The following is a 19664-nucleotide window of genomic DNA, read 5'->3' as shown; positions in this document are numbered from 1 at the left end:
TTTGAAACGCTAGCGAACCTAGCGGTGGAAGTCAAGCTTTACTCAACAACGAGCATAAGACAGAGCAGCAGCGCATGCTTTTCTGTTTCTCTCTATCGCCTTGGATACCCGGGAGGGCCGTTCGTCAATTGTTGATACACAAAGAGTTCACTTTGAATTTTGCTGTTTGTTCTATGATGTCTATCTGTTTTGTGGTCATGGCCCAACTGAAAAGCAACCTTATTATACGTCAAAATTCAATGTAAACACGGAAAACGGGATTGGGCGTCACTGGACATCATTTGTGATGTTCAAGTTCGAAACTCATGTGTTCAAATCGAGCCGGTGACAACCCGGATAAAAAATATGATTAAAATACCATAAATTTTACTGTTACATCACCAATCAAAACATAGTAGTTACCATTGAATGTAATGGAATTTCAACAATTAAATCACATCAGAAATAATGGTTTTCCACGATAAAATGAATAGTAAATGGGACTTTTACAATAAAAAAGGGGGGTTGTTATGTATCTTTACAATAAAAAAAACGAAAATTTTCCATACAAAATTCAGAGCAAAACAATTGATTTAACGGTTCTTCAATGGGATGATTTCGAAGGACAAAACCATAGAAAACAATGTGTTTTATAACGTTTTATTTCATTTGAAGATTGAACATGTTCAACTTTTCAAGTCAAATCAATCTATCTGAGTTGTTCCAATTCACTTGCCCCTGTCAAACGCAGCATAATGCAACAACTCAGTTGAATTCAATTGACTCAAAGTTGATAACATGTTGTTCAAAATCAAACTTTTGTCCATTGAAATTTTCATTCTTGAACTGGCGCTGTCATCAGCTGTAATTCATTGCGTTACCAACAAGTCCTGTGCTGCTGTCACTTTGATTTTCACCAAACAGTCACAGATTGTCTTATGACTGCTTCATGTACCTCACTTTTTCATACGTCCTAATGAGAAACCCTTTCTGACTTGCTTCATTTTGAAACTTTTTTCAAATTTTGACTGATGACATATCTGTTTTGACTTTCTTCGCCAAGCCCCTGCATGATACGGAGCTTGGCAGAAGGAAGGTCGTGCGATATGTGCCATCACAAATATTGCCCTCCGCTCGCTTTCAAATCGACTTCTATAAAAACATTCTTCATGCCTGCCGTATCCTAACGGAACTATCAATTCTATACTTTCGCCTCTAATGCTATCATGAACATGTACGTCCAAGTTTGGAAGATGATATTAGCATTTCCATATCATTGTAAATCTTCATATTGAGTCACGACTAACTTTTCAAAAGGGTGTATGTGAAAAAGGTTCAAAAATATTTAAAAAGCTGCACAGCAAAAACGGAATGTTCGATTGTTATGATTTTTTAAGCAAAGTTAGACAACTAAATGGTGATTCTTAAGAAAATGTGCACAGTAAAAAAAAAATTTTTTTGCCTTTAAAAATATCATTTTTGTCACAAAAACTCAAATATCTCAAAACCCTATCTTTTTTCGAACGTAATTTTTTAGGGAAAACGGTCCATTATATTAGCTATCTACCATAAAAATTTGGTGATGGTAAACTAATAAAAAAGTTATGACATTTCAAACATTTCACAATTTTCACATCTAGTAAAAAAATTTTTTTCTGTGTAAGTTATTTCGAGAATTGCAGTTTGATGCAGATTTTATTGTTAAGGGACGGATTTAAACAAGTTGTTTTCTAAGGATATTTTGATTTAATTATTCATAGCATCTATAAGAAACTTAGACACGATCCAGTGTTGTGATCAAAACTATTGATAGTGTCATAATTTTCATTGCACGTGACTGGCGAAAAATTCTTTTAATAGTGTTGAAACCTGTTGATAATAACGTTGATAGAAACATATCAGAAATGTTTTTTTTAAGACAAAAGCTGCAAAATCAAAGATTTATATACACGTGTACGTCTATAGTTTACCTGCAAAAAATATACCTCTTAGAGAATAGACTTTATGATCGGGAGGAAACGGGTATCTTCAACAACAACAAATGCATGATAGGTACATACCATGACAATGCTCACGAAAAAGCAAAAAAATTACTACTACAAAGGTTGTTAAAGATCTTATAGTAATTTTTTTCTTCAGTCAAGCAAATGACACCAAACTAGTCAGTAAAAACTTAAAAGTGATTTTGTTTATTGAAATATTACGAACAACATGAGTAACCGCTTTCTCAACTGTTGTAGGCCGTTTGATGGAAAAAAGTGTTCAAAAGAGTTACGAAATCTCACCGAAAGCACCATAGATAAACTGAAAGCGACTGGTTATGCTCCAATGTCCACATTGAATACAAATTTACGCATTTGCACATCCTGCCAAAATGGTGAATTTTTAGTCATTTGTGATTTTTCTGAAAATTACAGCTTTGTATTGCAAGATGAAGTGCAGTCCCATCACTGGAACGTACAACAAGCTACAATTCATCCATTCGTTATTTATTTTAATGGAAGTACGCAAATTGAACACTTAAGTTTTATTATAATTTCCGAAGATTTAAGACACGATTCAGTATCCGTAAACTTGTTCATTGAAAAAATGATTAACTTTTTACGCGTTGATAAGCATTAAGAAGTCAAAAAGATATATTTCATGTCTGATGGAGCAGCGTCGCAGTACAAAAATCGTAAGAATTTTTCGAGCCTATGTCAATTTAAATCAATGTACGGAATTGATGCAGAATGGCATTTTTTTGCTACATCACATGGCAAAGGTCCTTGTGATGCTATTGGAGGAACAATAAAGCGCTTGGCCACAAGAGCAAGTTTAGCCAAAAAACTGCGAAAGAACTTTTTGATTGGGCAAATCGTAGAAAAGAAAAAGATTTAACCAAATTATCATTTTGTTTTACTACTACTGAAGAGTACGAAATAAAGGCTTCAGAGCTCAGCGAGCAATTTAATAACGCGAAAACGATCCAAGGAACCCAAAAATTTCACTGTTTCATTCCATTGTCGGAAAATAAAATTAAAGCAAAACTATACTCAAACTGTGCTGATAATAATTCAAAAGTGTTAGATATTTTAAAAAATTTGAATAAAAAAAAAAAAAAAAAAAAAGTATTAATAAACTGTTTTCATGATATCATAACCCATACCAAAATTCAAACCCAAAACTCTTAGAGTTTCTATAACAACATTGTGTAACTGCCACATTTAATTTAATACTTAGGATAATATTAATTCATTTTTATTTATTTATACATATAATATTTATACATATAATATACATAATATCGATGAATACATAAATATGGAATATCATACAAACAACTTGTTTAACTCACGCAAGGCCCTTAACAATAAAATCAGCATCAAACTGCGATTCTTGAAAAAAAATACACGGAAATTTTTTTTTGTTTACTATATGTGAAAATTGTGAAATGTTTGAAATATCATAACTTTTTTTGTTTATTAGTTTACCATCACCAAATTTTTATGGTAGATAGCTAATATAATGGACCGTTATCCCTAAAAAAATTACGTTCGACAGAACATAGGGTTTTGAGATATTTGAGTTTTTGTGACAAAAATGATATTTTTAAAGGCAAAAAAATTTTTTTTTGTACTGTGCACATTTTCTTAAGAATCACCATTTAGTTGTCTAACTTTGCTTAAAAAATCATAACAATCGAACATTCCGTTTTTGCTGTGCAGCTTTTTAAATATTTTTGAACCATTTTCACATACACCCTTTTGAAAAGTTAGTCGTGACTCAATATGAAGATTTGATATCGAAAAATGACGATTTAGATGAAATTGAAAAACTGTGCAAAGTTTCAACTCAATAGAAAATCATGAATTAAAAATTTTCTTAAATTTTGATGCTGTTGCTTGGAATCGCTCAATAGTATAATATCCCGCAGAACAATCTTCAAATAAAATGTTGCCGTTGGAATTGCTTTGAGCATTATTCCATGAACGGTGTTTGGCATTGAAGTCACCAATTACGAAGAATTTTGATTTGTTGCGAGTCAGAATTTGAAGATCAGCTTTCAACAAATTCTTTTGCTGCCCATTGCATTGAAAAGGCAAATAGGCTGCAATAAAGGAAAATTGACCAAAATTTGTTTCAACGGAAACTCCCAAGGTTTCAAAAACTTTGGTTTCAAACGAAGAAAATAATTTATGTTTGATACGTCTATTGATGACAATGGCGACCCCACCACAGGCGCTGTCAAGACGATCATTTCTGTAGATAAAATAATTTGGATCTCGTTTAATGGAGAGTCCTGGTTTTAAATAGGTTTCAGTTATAATGGCAATATGCACATTATGAACTGTTAGGAAGTTGAATAATTCATCTTTCTTACCCTTTAGAGAGCGGGCATTCCAATTTAGAACTTTCACACAATTATTTAGATCCATTGAAACGGAGTCCAATAACAATTTTTTGTGTGTACTTTATACCAACCTGAACAGCTTCTGGTATGGTATTTGCTTTGAACATTGCATCAATCATGTGATGCAATTGTTCAGTTAAAAAATCAAAATCGGAAGCAGTCATGCTACCTGAATCGGCAACATGACCGTTATTTTCCGTTGGGACATGGGTATAAACCTCATTTTGAGAAGAGAAATTTTGTCTACCAGCAGCGATGTTTGCATACGTACACTGAGGAAAATGGACGTATGATTTACAAGCAAACGCCTTATGAAAATTTGCCACAAGGAATCGGCATGAATTTCAATATGTTGCCTTATGAATGGTGATTTCCATTTGAAAAAAAGTGAAGTGCGGCAGACTGGGTTCGAACCATGGACGTCGGGGTCGGGAGGCCGGTATGAAGACCACACGCCCATCGACGCTTGATTACTCCGGAAGGTAACTACGTATAAGAAGCACTGTTGGTGGAATAATCAGTCGAAGATTCATAAGGCGCAAGTTATGAATTTCTATAGTCCAGTTCGCTACATAGTCCAGGTACATTGGAAAAATTGGAATTTACTGAAGTGCTTGCTACCCGTTGACGAGCGGCAAAATTTGTTTGTGAATTGTGGTGGGTATGAATTGCTCGACAGGTAACTGGTTTCGAAATTTGAGCGTTTGAAAAATTTCTACCCGTCGAATCTGGGATCCGATTGGAATTTCCCGTCATCAATTTTGCACGGGAATTCAAAACTTTTTTGCGTGAAGGGCATTCCCAGAAATTGGATTTATGCTTGCCCCCACAATTTGCACATTTAAATTTATTGGAATCTTCTCTCACAGGACATGCGTCCTTGGCGTGAGAGGTTCCAGCACAAATCATGCATTTAGCATCCATGTGACAATGTTTGGTTCCATGACCCCACTTTTGGCACTTACGGCACTGGGTGGGGTTTTGAAATTTCCCCAGGCTCGGAAATGTTCCCATGTAACACGGACATGGGACATAATACAGGCCTTTTCCAACTTTTTATATTATTTAGTTCACTTTTGTTAAAATGAACTAAATAAAATTCTTGAGAAATGCCCCTCTGGGAAGTACCAGGGTGGGATTTCTTTTTCATCTTAATTACTTGGACTGGTGAAAATCCAAGTAATTGAGAAATTTCAATTTTAATCTCATCCAGTGATTTATCATCACTGGGGAGACCTTTCAAGACGACTTTGAACAATCGTTCAGTTTTGTCGCCGTATGTGAAGAATTTATGGCGCTTCTCAGTTAAATACTGAAGAAGACGTTTGCGATCGTCAAAGGATCCAGGCAAAACGCGGCAGTCACCCTTCCTAGCAATCTGAAATGAAACCTTGATCCCCTGAAGGTTACTCAAGATCTCATTCCGGAAGCCAGAAAACTCGGCAACAGATACCACAATTGGCGGAATCCTTTGCTTTTTCGCATGAATCGAATCACCTGGACTAGAGGTATATTCGATTTGCTCAATTTCATCATTAATCAAATCGAACTGATTGCTCAGTTCGATTGGAGAAGAATTATTTCCGATATCAGAGTTAGAAGGAATATCTGAATTCTCCAGCTTTCTTCTATTTTTTCCGCGCTTTGGCAGGACGGTCTTGAAACCTTGTTTCTTTGAAGGAAGTGGAGAATTCAGAGACTCCCCCTTCCTCTTGTTTTTATTAATGCTCATGGCTGAGCGTGGAGACGTGACCTTCTAAGAGGTTTTTTCCCAGAACGGTGTCCCTGCAGGATTACCACCGCTTGTCGGAATTTTACTTCCGCAAACGGGTCCAACGTAAAACGAAGGCACGGGTCCTTGCAAAGATCGTAACGGGATCAGTGGGTACAAATAGCGCTAAGAAGCACCGTTGAAATTAAAATAGCTTCGGGTAGTATTAAAAACTTCCTTCCGCAACGAGAGAAAGAACCGCACAGCACGAAAGCACGATGCGGTCACACCTTGTCAATAATTGCCTAGAGCTAATGACAACAACTTGAACTACTTGGAATGCAAACATATACCAACAGCCTACCGTTCGGGGTTAATCTACAAGTCATTACTGTATCGAGTTCATACATTGTTCCTGGTACCATGGAAACAACTAAAGCTACTTGGAATGCATACATTCACTCAGATGAGGTTACACAACTTGTTATTTTTCAATTAATGGCTCCATCACGGAGATTAATCAGCAGGTCCTGACTCTACGAAGCTCGTAGATTACTTCGAACCCATGACAATAACAAGCACCACATGGAATGCGAACATATACAGTATTGACCCGATTTTGTCATTCTTCGATTTTGTCTACCCTGATTTAGTCGACCCCGATTTTGTCACCCCAATTTTTTTTGAAATTTTTTGTCGTTTTTATTGTTTTCAAATAATACCGCAAAAACAATAATTTTCATGAAATAACTGTCACCTGTCAAGAATTTCAGAACCTGTCAAGAATTTTGTAAGCCTCTTCGTCAAGAAATTACGGGTTCCTTTCACGTATTTTGCCTTCTTCTATTTAATCCCCCCAAAATTTACTAGGATTTAAAAATCGGGATATTACTGTGCCAAGAAGCGTTTAATGCTCAATAACTGCATCCATTACGGAGCCCAGGACAACAACAAGAACTATTTTAAAGACAAACATATACCAAGAAGGGGTCACACAACTTGTTTATTTTCAAATAACTGCCTCCATTAAAGAGGTTGATCCACCGATCTTGATTCTATGGAGTTCGTAGACTACCTGGAGCTCACGACAACAACAAGAACTACTCGAAATACAAACATATATCAGGAAGGGGTCACACAATTTGTTTATTCTTCAACAACTGCCTGCATTACGTAGATTGACCCACAGAGCTTGACTCTATGGAGTTCGTAGACTACCTGGCACCAATGACAAAAACAAAAACTACTTGTGATACAAACATATACCAAGAAGGGGTCACACAATTTGTTCATTCTTTAATAACTTCCTCTATTACGGAGGTTGATCCATGGACCTTGACTCTATGGAGTTCGTAGACTTTCTGGAGCCCACGACAACAACAAGAACTATTCCGAATACAAACATATACCTAGAAGGGGTCTCACAACTTAATTATTCTTCAATAACTGCCTCCATTCCGGAGGTTGATCCGCAGACCTTGCCTCTATGGAGTTTGTAGACTACCTGGAGTCCACGACAACAACAAGAAATACTCAGAATACAAACATATACTAACTAGGGGTCAAAATACTTGTTTATTTTTCAACAACTGCCTACATTACGGAGGTTGATCCACAGACCTTGAATCTATGGAGTTCGTAGACTACCTGGCATCAGTGACAACATCACGAACTACTTGGAATATAAACATATGCCAAGAAGGGGTCACACAACTAGATTATTTTTCAACATCTGCCTCCAATACGAAGGTTGATCAACAGACCTTGAATGTATGGAGTTCGTAGACTACCTACAACCCATGACAACAGGTAATACCACTTCACATGTAAGCTTCCCAAGCAACCAGAAGTTCAGATTTTACTTAAATTTACTCTTAACCGAACTAATTGGTTCACTATGGTTCCACATAAAGTTCCAAGCATCCTTAACGGAACTTTAAAGTTCACTTTTACGCTCCCACCATACAGAAAATTACTTAAAATGAGAGCTGATTAAGCCAAAATAGCCCTTCTTATCCGAACTTCTGGTTGCTTGGGTTAATTTCTGTTCCTAGAACATCCGCAGTACTAAGATCATCTAAATCAACCTCCGAAATTAATCCAAATTTGCTTCATATAAATGCTTGAAACTTTTCTTACGCTCCTATAGCACAATAGTCAGTAAACCTGTCCACAATCAAATCAACGTCTTCTTCTTGCTCAGGACGCAGACCGAATGTGCTAAATACTACGTTACACCGTTACACCTGAACCCCATTAGATTTTTTAGTAGCGCCAACTGACAGCCATTTGAACCAGGCTATTGACATCCTATTGTTTAGCCCATCGCCAGATCGTAGCAAGGATGTCCCGGGCAGAGTGTATGTAATTAAGAGTGACGACACTGTCAGAATTGGAACAAAATTCATCTGTCATTCCCATACAAAATCGTGTTCCAAACGAGCAGGAGACCTGTCAAATGCGGCACATGTCGCCACATTCTGGTCCCGGGCTATAATTTTTACCATACTGCGTTTCAATGATGAAAGTGGGCTATGTCTATTGATTATGATGACACCACGCTTCCCGGATAAAAATTTACAGTACCTTGTATGGTTTAATCCATTGGAATATTATAGATTGAATGGTAAACAATACAATCGACTGTTCGTTTAATGTAGATTTTTTACGGTTAAAAAACATCTATATTGTATTTACCTCAAAAGAACAATAAATCCAAATGTCACCCATACATTTTATAATATTATTATGGTTCGCTTATGTCAATTAAACTTTTGACCAAATTTTTAAATTAGTCCATTTTCTTCACCAAAAATCAATTTTTAAAGATAAGAATCTGGAAAATTAAATTAATTTTTGAAGTATTTATTATAATGAAGAAACAATAAAAACAATAAAATAACAATAGTTTCCAATGTTGAGTAAAAAATATATATTTTGATTTTTTATATATAAATTATATTGCAGATCTTAAAAGACCGTATCTCTACAACAATTAAAATTAAAAAAAAAAGTTTTTTTTTTTTTTCTACTCGGTGGAAAACTAATTCCATTTAAGCGTGTAATGTTTTGTTTGCGGCTAGGGAAAAATATTCCGTGTATAGTAGAAAATCGAAAATTTGTTTTCAATAAAATGAAATACCTGCAGTTATCAGACGTCGCAACTCATTTCTGATTAGTGCGCATGATAGTACATCCATGCGTGCATGATGCGCACTACTAATGAAATATTTCAAATTGTCGCGAGTGCTCAATCGCGCGGTCCGGTTTGGTGCCGGCCCGACAATAAAAAAATCGAACAGTCAAAGTGCAGGACTCTTCGTTCTTCCTGCTCTTTTAAATTCTGCTAGTGGTTGAATGGATCATTGGCTGCTGTGCCTTGTAATGGTGGTAAGTACTTGTAAGTGTTGTTAGCACCTGAAGATTTCAATTAACTGACCATGCGGAGAAATCTGTAAAACGCTTCCCGGGGGGGTTCTTGATAGTAATCGCCAAAGCAAATCTGACGTTTTAGTTAATATTTTGACTTGTTTCTTTCAGAACTATGAAGCTCACTGGAAACCATTTAATCAACGTTTTCCATTACAGAACAGCCGTCATACCCACCGCTGATAAAGGTAATTTTTCTTTATATTTTCTATGTGCTCTCGAAGAACATTGACATTCTTTTATAATGTTCATCATCCACAGGCGCATCTCCACGGAAGTTCTAAAGCATGATTAATTGGAAAGGATGCCGAAAGACAGCGGCCACAATCAGCGCCGCCATATACGAACATCACCATTCTTCACCAGCAGCAACACTTATGCTACGTTTAGACAAGGCAAATGAATTGAGCAAGTCGCTTGAATCGAACGCAAATTGAGCGTGTAAACACCTTAATTCAAATCCCTTGAACGAAAAGAAAGTTGAACATGTTCAACTTTTGGCAAGTCAATTGAATTCAACTGAGTTGTTGCATTATGCTACGTTTTGACAGGGCAAGTGAATTGAACAACTCAGATGAATTCAATTGACTTGCCAAAAGTTGAACATGTTCAATCTTTTCAAATCAAAGAAATAAAATAAAAGGTAAAACAATTAATTGTATTGAATTTCTATTGTTATATTTGTGTGAAATCGTGTGAAATGTATTACAAATGGTATTGTATTTTTACTGTAAACAAATAAAAAACGTTATAAAAACATTTGAAACACAAGTTTGGAAGATGATATTAGCATTTCCATATCATTGTAAATCGTTTAACTTCACGTAGAAGTAACACACACTAAATCATTAATTTAATGAAGATTTGATATCGAAAAATGACGATTTAGATGAAATTGAAAAACTGTGCAGAGTTTCAAATATTTTCGAAATGGTCGCTCAGGATCGACTGACATGCCCCCGTGGAATGCCTCTAAACGACTTCGAATTGGCGGATGACGTTGCACTACTCGCGCAACGGCGCTCTGATATGCAGAGTAAGCTCAACGACCTTGCCGATCGCTCCTCCTCGGCAGGTTTAGTCATCAACGTCAACAAAACCAAATCGTTGGATGTAAACACGGTGACTCCTTCCAGTTTCACAGTAGCCGGGCAACCAGTGGAGAATGTTGAAAGCTTCCAATATCTTGGTAGCCAAATGGCGTCAGACGGCGGTACCAAGATCGACATAGGCGCACGGATCAAGAAAGCAAGGGCTGCCTTTGCGAGTTTAAGAAATATCTGGAAAAACAGGCAGATAAGTGAACGCACCAAAATACGAATTTTCAACTCTAACGTGAAATCTGTGCTGTTATACGCTAGCGAAACATGGTGTGTATCAGTGGAGAACACTCAACGGCTGCAGGTGTTCATTAACAGATGCCTGCGGTATATAATTCTCAAACAACGAGCTCCATCGTCGTTGTCACCAGAGGCCGATAACAACAGAAATTCGGGATCGGAAGTGGGGCTGGGTCGGCCACACTCTACGTAGGGGCGGAAACGAAATCTGTAAGCAAGCATTAGACTGGAACCCAGCGGGACATCGCAGCAGAGGCAGACCCAGAGGCTCATGGCGGCGAAGCCTCAATAAAGAAATAAAAGAAGTCGACCGAAATCTAACCTGGCAACAGGTTAAAGCGATAGCCGGGCATCGCTCAGGATGGAGATCTTTCAAGTCGGCCCTTTGCACCACCGAAGGTGTACAGGATCCATAAGTAAGTAAGTAAGTCTGTACATTATTAAACTGATCCAAAATTATTTATCAGACCGCTCACTGCAGGTAAACTATCAGAATTCTAAATCTGATAGATTACCTGTAAGGGCTGGTGTCCCCCAAGGCAGCATACTGGGGCCCATTTTGTATAACATTTTTACTTCTGACTTACCTGATTTACCACCAGGGTGTCAAAAATCTTTGTTTGCAGATGACACGGGCCTTTCAGCCAGAGGGCGAAGCCTTCGTGTCATTTGTAGTAGATTGCAAAAAAGTTTGGATATTTTCTCCACTTAAACTCAGCTTATAATTTTCCCACATAAGCCGAGAGCTTCTTATTTGAAACCTTCTAGCAGACATATTGTCACTATGAATGGGGTTCCAATTAATTGGTCTAGCGAAGCTAAATATTTAGGACTTCTGCTAGATCAAAAATTAACTTTTAAAAATCACATTGAAGGCCTTCAAGCCAAATGTAACAAATATATTAAGTGTCTATATCCACTTATAAACAGAAAATCAAAACTTTGTCTTAAGAACAAACTTTTGATTTACAAACAAATTTTTAGACCTGCCATGTTGTATGCTGTGCCAATATGGACTAGTTGCTGCAATACCAGAAAGAAGGCACTTCAGAGGATTCAAAATAAAATTCTGAAAATGATTCTGAAGTTGCCTCCGTGGTATAGTACCAATGAACTTCATAGAATTTCTAATATTGAGACATTTCTACAAATGTCCAACAAAATAATTTCCAATTTTAGACAAAAATCGTTGCAATCTTTTATTGCAACGATTAGCTCCTTGTACCCTTAGTATAAATTAGGTTAAGTTTAGTTTAAGTAGAAAACATTGTAATTCCTACATGGTTTAATTCAACCAGAGGAAAAATTATAACTGCCAGAGGCAATTGAAATGTATTAATAATAACTAAAAATATAACATAGCAAATAAGGATGATAGTGTTAAGAAAACACGGAACACCTAGTCTAAGAGATGAATGCATGTATTAGATAATTAGCAAATAAAATTAGAAAAAAAATGACAAGGTGTGCAAACTCATTTTGATATACTCGAATTTCAAGTAGTTCTTGTTGTCATGGATTCCAGGTAGTATACAAACTTCATTCATACCACGTACGAAACTGTTTATTCCTTGGCAACTTCACGCCAAAAACGTAAGGAAAAAATGGGCTAATATAGCAATGATCATGTAACGTGTTACTATAGTTATTCGTGTAAGTCTAGAAGCTCCATAAATTTCTAGGATGGCCATTAGCATATGCCATGAACGCATTTTATTCTATGGACTACAAAGGACAAGTATCAAATTGAAAACAGGTTGATATATCTCTGGTTAAGCATGTAGATCCTAACGCCTTACTGCCGGGTTTTCTTGGATGACCATGAAAATTTGAAATGACGCATTCTATTCTATGTACCATAAAGGGCATGTTTAACTTTTCAAACAGGCCAAAAGATCTCTAGTTAAGCGCGCAGGCCTTTCCTAGGGTTTACTTGGATGCCCATCAATCTATGTAATGGACGCTTTTTTTCCATAATTTTCTTGAATGAATATGAACCTATGCATTGAAAGCGTTCTATTCTATGTACCACAAAGGGCATATTCTTCGATCACCGTGAACATATGCAATAGACGCATTCTATTCTTTGTACCACAAAGGAGTTGTACCACTTTTGAAACAAGCCGAAAGAGCTCTGCACTATGGGGAATTCTCATGCAAAAGTTTTCAAGAAAACTTTGATTGCAGCGTTCTCGTAAAAGCGCAAATATGCGCAAGCAAATCACTCACTAAAAGGTGGAACTAGGGTTATATTTTAATCCCCAATTTACAGATGAGGGGACATTTGGGGACATTAGGTTTGCGGGACCATTTTATAGCGAAGAATTATGATAGTTGAAGTTTTTCTTCTACAACTTTTTGATATTAATCTTTGCGTGCAAAATAAAGCAAATCATCAAAAAGCTAAAGTTTTCAGTTTTGAAATGGTACATAAAACTTTAAATTTGGAGAAAAATTGACTTCATAACATACAAATCAAAGTAAGGAACGATTTTTTATTTTTATCAGCTTTTTTCCACTTCGCCAGCCCATATCTTTTGACTTAATATACATAGCGCTTCAATATTTTCCGTTTCTCTTATTTAGGGTATATACTTTCATATGATATATAAATTAGACAAATAGGAGATAATAAATTTTTCGATTAATGGCCACCCTTTTCCCCATAGTGCTCTGGTAACGCGTGTAGATCTTAAGTCCTATTCCAGAGCTTTCTTGGATCATCGTGAACCTATGCAATGGACGCATTCTATCCAATGTATCACAAAACACACGTCTAAGCTCCAGGAAGTTCTCGATAAACTTTAAAACCTTGAAAATTATGATGAACGTCTTACTGTGCGTTATCAAGGATCTTTACCACTTATCACTTCTTGATAAGGCGTACCAAGAACATCTTAAGGCCTCAGCACTCAAACAATGGGACGACCATGATAACGAAATCAATTTGGACGATCCTAATACCTAAATTGGTAAAAGACACATCTTGAGACTAAAAGTGAGTTAAATATCAAACTTTGCTTACCTAAAAGATTGCAAACTTTTTTTACGCACCGAATTTCAAATTGCGCTTCCTCTTTTTACGCCCTAAATTCGAAATAACGCTCCCTCTTTTTATGCGCTGATTCAATTTACGCTCCCCCATTTTGGGCGCAAAAAGAGGTTTTGCAGTATTACGAGACGAGCCAGCCTCGGGCTGAAAGTCTCGATAATAAAGACAAAAAAAAGGTTTTGCAGTACTGGGATGCACTTCTTCTTGGGGTCCAAAATAGGACAGTTACCCTATTGCTCAGTATTTAGAAATTTATTCAAATTTGGGGAAAAGTAGGTCCGAAAAATGATCCAGGAATCTTCCTCGATAAATTTCGAAGAGATTGCCAGCGGGTATAAGCGAAGTTCCTTTCCAATTCCACGTTTTAGATATTTAAGTTCCAAAAGAGCGCTTTATTGCGAGAGAGCTTCCTTCATACCTTAATTATTGATTGTCTCTCAATAAGTTGCATTCGACAGGGGGCTAATCCTAGTTGATAACTTTTGAATTTGATAGGCATCAGCCGTTGCGTTTTAAACATTTTGGATCATATCTATGGCAATTTTTCAAAATCATTTCGTATATTTAGTGTTCGTTGACACTCTTTGTCGAGCTATCGTGCGAGACAGACGTTCGGTCTTGTACCTCCGGGTTCTAGTTCGGTTTTTTCCCTCAATAGTTGGTTTTTTTTCTGAGACCCATCTCCCGTAAATTCGGCTTGAGAAGCCACGTGGCGTGCGCATCATCATCCGTATCAGCCGATACAAGGTGAAATCATCGCTGCCCCCCGCGCAGCAGTTATCCCGTTGTCCCGTCATCATCCAGAGCGAGATCACCCTAGTAGAAGTCGTCGAACAAAGCAACACATAGCCGGCCGTTGGCTCATCGGCCGACGCCAGCGCAGCCCAAGCCATCCATTCGTTGTTTGTGCCGAGTGCTTTCGTTTGGTTCGTACTGCGGTGATTGTAGGTAGCTGTGCATACCGCAATAGAAAGTTAAGTATTGTTTATTTTATCCCGTAATTTCCCCTCCACCTTCTCATTCGATATTAAGTTAGATTTTCTGCAGTAAGTTTTTTTTTTCTTTTTCTCTCTTCCTTATTTTCCCATTCTGTTGTATTTAATAGTTATTTAGTATAAGTATTTTTCTCTCCCTGTGATAAGTGTTTTTTTTAATTATTGTGTGTGCCTCGCTGCAGCGGGACCTTCGGTCTCCGCAATGCGCGATGGCGAAAGTGGCGGGGGTTCGTCTCATCCCTTGTCCCATGATTATTTGTTGCATTCTGGTGTTCCAAACCAGAATATAATGGAAACCAACAACACGAATACCATCCCTCCAGTAGCTAATGGTGCTTCTTCCGCTACGACGGGCCCCAAGGTCTACCCTCACGACTCTGATGGGCCATATGTTGTTTTCTTCCGACCCAAAGGCAAACGCTTGAATATTAGTCAGATCAGCAAAGATCTGGAAAAGCGATACTCGTCTGTCACGACCATTGACCTGGTTGGGTCCAGTAAGCTGCGCGTCACGGTCAGTGATCGCAAACAGGCCAACGAGATTGCCACCTGCGAGCTCTTCACTCTCGAATATAAGGTTTATCTACCGTCAGCAGTGTGTGAAATCGCGGGGGTGGTGACGGAGGGAAGTATGACATGCGACGATTTGAAACAAGGTTTCGGTCGTTTCAAGAACGTTTCTTTGCCTCCTGTTTCAATACTGGATTGCAAACAAATGTATTCAGTGTCGCAGGAGGGAGAGAAGCGGATTTATTCTCCGTCTGATTCTTTCTGCGTCACCTTCTCCGGGTCCGCGCTGCCTGACTACGTAGTGATTGGCAAACTTCGTCTACCTGTGCGGCTGTATGTACCGAAGGTGATGAATTGCGTTAATTGCAAGCAGCTGGGCCACACCGCTCAGTACTGTTGCAATAAACCTCGCTGTGCATCATGCGGAGAGAAGCATGTGGATGGCGCATGCAAGACGGCACCGAAATGTGTCTATTGCAACGACGGCCCTCCACATGCTCTTGAAGCTTGCCCGACGTACATACAGCGGCGAATTCACCAGAAGCGTTCTCTTCAGCAGCGTTCGCGACGTAGCTACGCCGAGATGCTGAAGAAGGCCGCTAAACCGGTTGTTTCTGACACCATCTACTCATCTCTTCCTCTGGACGATCAAGGTAGTTCTGACTCTGAAGTTGGAAATGGGGTTCCCTTCGTTTTCAAAGGCTCAACGAGGAAAAGAGTGAAACAGAGCCAGCGACCCTCGAAAAAGCCTAGAAAACTGGCTCAAAGTGAACCCCAATCCAACATGGTCAAATCAAAAGCGGATGGAAATGCTCAAAAGCGTTCAACTTTTGTGATTTCACATCAGGATGAGCGAGAGTTTCCTCCGCTTCCTGGTACATCAAAAATCCCAGATGTCTCAGGTTTTGCAAATTTCCAGCCAGAAAGAGAGCATAGAGATCGAACGGAGCAACCTCCGAGCGCTTCAATGTTCACGCTTTCTGGCATCGTGGAGCTCATCCTCAACTTCTTTAATGCTTCCGACTCCGTTAAAAACATGGTGAAAACAGTTCTTCCTATTCTGACTCCTCTCCTGAAGCAGCTGGCTTCAAAAATGCCCCTCCTCGAGTCATTCGTATCCTTCGATGACTAACTTCATCAATAAGGGTAACATGATTTCGATTTTACAGTGGAACTGTCGAAGTATTCTTCCCAAATTAGATATTTTCAAATTTTTAGTTAACAAATTACAATGCGACGTTTTTGCTTTATGTGAAACATGGCTAACACCAGTTGTGAACCTCCATTTTCCAGATTTTAACATCATTCGCCGGGATCGGGCAAATGGATATGGAGGAGTGCTTTTAGGGATCAAAAAACAGCACTCCTACTATAGAGTCGATCTTGCCCCCATGTCTGGCTCCGAAGCTGTTGCATGTCAGGTGACTATCCGAGGAAAAGATCTCAGTATCGCCTCGATATATCTTCCTCCAAACACCGCGATATCTCGTAGAGATCTCTCGCACATCTGCTCGGTTATGCCCGAGCCACGGTTGCTCTTGGGAGATTTTAACTCCCACGAAACAGGCTGGGGGGAACTGTACGACGACAACCGTTCAACAATGATATACGACCTCTGCGACGACTTCAACATGTCAATTTTGAATACAGGAGAAGTGACACGAGTGGCACCTCCAGCAAGAGATAGCCGTCTAGATCTTTCCATTTGTTCGAGCTCATTATCGTTGGACTGTACTTGGAAGGTGGTCCAAGATCCCCATGGTAGTGATCATTTGCCGATCGAAGTTTTATTTTCCAATGGACATAATCAATCCGCTTCTATCAACCTATCATACCTCACAAAGCACATCGATTGGGGAAATATGGGGAGGCCATCATCAATGGCGTACAGTCGATAGAAACACTTCCACCGCGGGAAGAGTACCAGTTTCTATCTCAGTTGGTTATTGACAGCGCTCTCCATGCACAACGCCGACCGGTGCCAGGAGCTTCGGTTCGTAGGAAACCACATAGTCCGTGGTGGGACACCGCGTGCACACAGCTCTATCGTGAGAAATCCAACGCGTTTAAGGAATTTCGGAAACACGGATCGATCGTTCTTCACAAACGGTACATCGCGCTTGAAGTCCAGTTCAAGAAGCTGGTCAAGGTGAAGAAACGCGAATATTGGCGCACTTTCGTTGAAGGCTTGTCGCGCGAGACTTCAATGAAATCTCTTTGGACCGTCGGAAGGAGAATGCGAAACGCGTCGTCCGTTAACGAAGATCGTGAAAGCTCGTCGCGGTGGATACTCGACTTTGCAAAGAAAGTTTGTCCGGATTCGGTACCAGTGGAGCGAGTATCACGTGATACTTTTGCTGACAGGGATGATATGGATCACCCCTTTTTGATGATCGAATTCTCGCTCGCTCTCCTTTCATGCAACAATTCTGCTCCGGGAATGGATAGAATCAGGTTCAATTTGCTCAAAAACCTCCCAGACGCCGCGAAGAAGCGCCTATTGAATTTGTTCAATCAGCTACTGGAGTGCAACATTGTTCCGGATGATTGGAGAGAAGTGAGGGTGATAGCCATCCAGAAGCCCGGAAAACCCGCGTCGCATTATAATTCGTATCGCCCAATCGCGATGCTATCATGCCTTCGGAAGGTGTTGGAGAAGATGATCCTCTTCCGGCTTGACAAATGGGTTGAATCTAATGGTTTGTTGTCAGATACACAATTTGGTTTTCGTAGGGGAAAGGGGACGAACGACTGTCTTGCGTTGCTTTCTTCAGAAATTCAGTTAACTTTCGCTAAAAAAGAGCAAATGGGCTCAGTATTTTTGGACATTCACGCCTGTGGACTTTCTCCAATTATAAACAACTATGTGTACAATTTGTTGTCAGAGAAGTGTATGAGTTTTTCTCATGGTGACTTGGCAACTTCACGAATTAGCTACATGGGTATCCCCCAGGGCTCATGTTTGAGCCCCCTTCTTTACAATTTTTACGTTAGAGACATTGATGAATGTCTCATGTCAAATTGCTCGTTGAGACAGCTTGCAGATGATTGTGTTGTATCCGTTTCGGGGCCAACAGCGGTTGATCTGCAAGGACCATTGCAAGATACTTTGGACAATTTGTCTACTTGGGCTTTAAAGCTGGGTATCGAATTCTCCCCGGAGAAAACTGAGATGGTTGTCTTTTCAAAAAAACATAAGCCGGCTAAGTTCTCGCTTCAACTGATGGGTAAGACAATCACTCACTGCACCTTCGGGAAGCACATTGTGTATCTGACACAAAAATGCCAGAAACGAATCAACTTCACGCGAACAATAACCGGAACATGGTGGGGAGCACACCCCGAAGATCTCATCACGTTGTATCGAACAACAATTCTGTCGGTTCTCGAATACGGTAGCTTCTGCTTCCAATCCGCGGCGAAAACTCACATGCTGAAGCTTCAACTGATTCAGTACCGCTGTCTCCGTATCGCGTTGGGTTCTATGAATTCGACTCATACGATGAGTCTGGAAGTACTTGCGGGAGTACTGCCTCTGACAGATCGTTTCGCGGAATTATCGCTCCGGTTCCTCATCTGTTGTGAGGTTCTCAATCCATTGGTTATTGACAACTTCGAGAAGCTGCTCGAACAAAACCCTCAATCTCGATTCATGAGTATTTACCACTGGTATATGACGCTTGAGGTAAGATTCCGGGCAATGAGAAAGCGGACTCTTTGGCTAGGGTGGGCGCTGTGGAAGGTGATATTTACGATAGGCAAATCACCTTCGATGAATTTTTCACATTAGTCGTCAGGAAACCTTGACAAGCTGGCAGCAGAAATGGACAAATGAGGAGTTGGGTAGATGGCTGTATTCAATTCGCCCACAGGTGTCGAAGCGTCCATGGTTCAACAAATTGAATATGGGACGAGACTTCATTCGAACCATGTGTCGTCTAATGTCCAATCACTACACTTTAAATGCACATGTTTTCAGAATGGGGCTCTCGGAGGGTAATCTCTGTGTTTGTGGCGAATACTATCAGGATATCGATCATGTCGTGGGCGTGCGAAGAGCATCGTGGCCCCAGATCAACGCTAACTGAACATCTCCGGGTCCGAGGAAAACAACCAAAGCCTAGAAGGGAAGTGTTGGCGGGTCTTGACCTCGAATGCATGTCCCTTGTTTACCAATTCTTGAAAGTTGCTGATGTTAGACTGTAACCATTGTCCACCCATCCCTTTTGCTATCGTAATCCCTCAAGAATGTCTT

The 19664-nt window shown here is 39.3% G+C and overlaps 1 long non-coding RNA gene across 1 annotated transcript; it reads left to right on the top strand.

The window, feature by feature from the left end:
* The first annotated feature begins 9169 nt into the window (after window positions 1-9169).
* LOC134203800 (uncharacterized) lies at window positions 9170-10272 on the top strand. The gene is made up of 3 exons (XR_009977708.1): window positions 9170-9473; window positions 9624-9700; window positions 9774-10272. It is a non-coding gene; the product is annotated as an uncharacterized LOC134203800 (long non-coding RNA).
* Window positions 10273-19664: the final 9392 nt, after the last annotated feature.

The sequence above is a fragment of the Armigeres subalbatus genome, unplaced genomic scaffold (genome assembly GCF_024139115.2).
Source record: "Armigeres subalbatus isolate Guangzhou_Male unplaced genomic scaffold, GZ_Asu_2 Contig237, whole genome shotgun sequence".
Classification (NCBI taxonomy): Eukaryota; Metazoa; Arthropoda; class Insecta; order Diptera; family Culicidae; genus Armigeres; species Armigeres subalbatus.
This window is presented reverse-complemented; position numbering and strand designations above follow the sequence as displayed.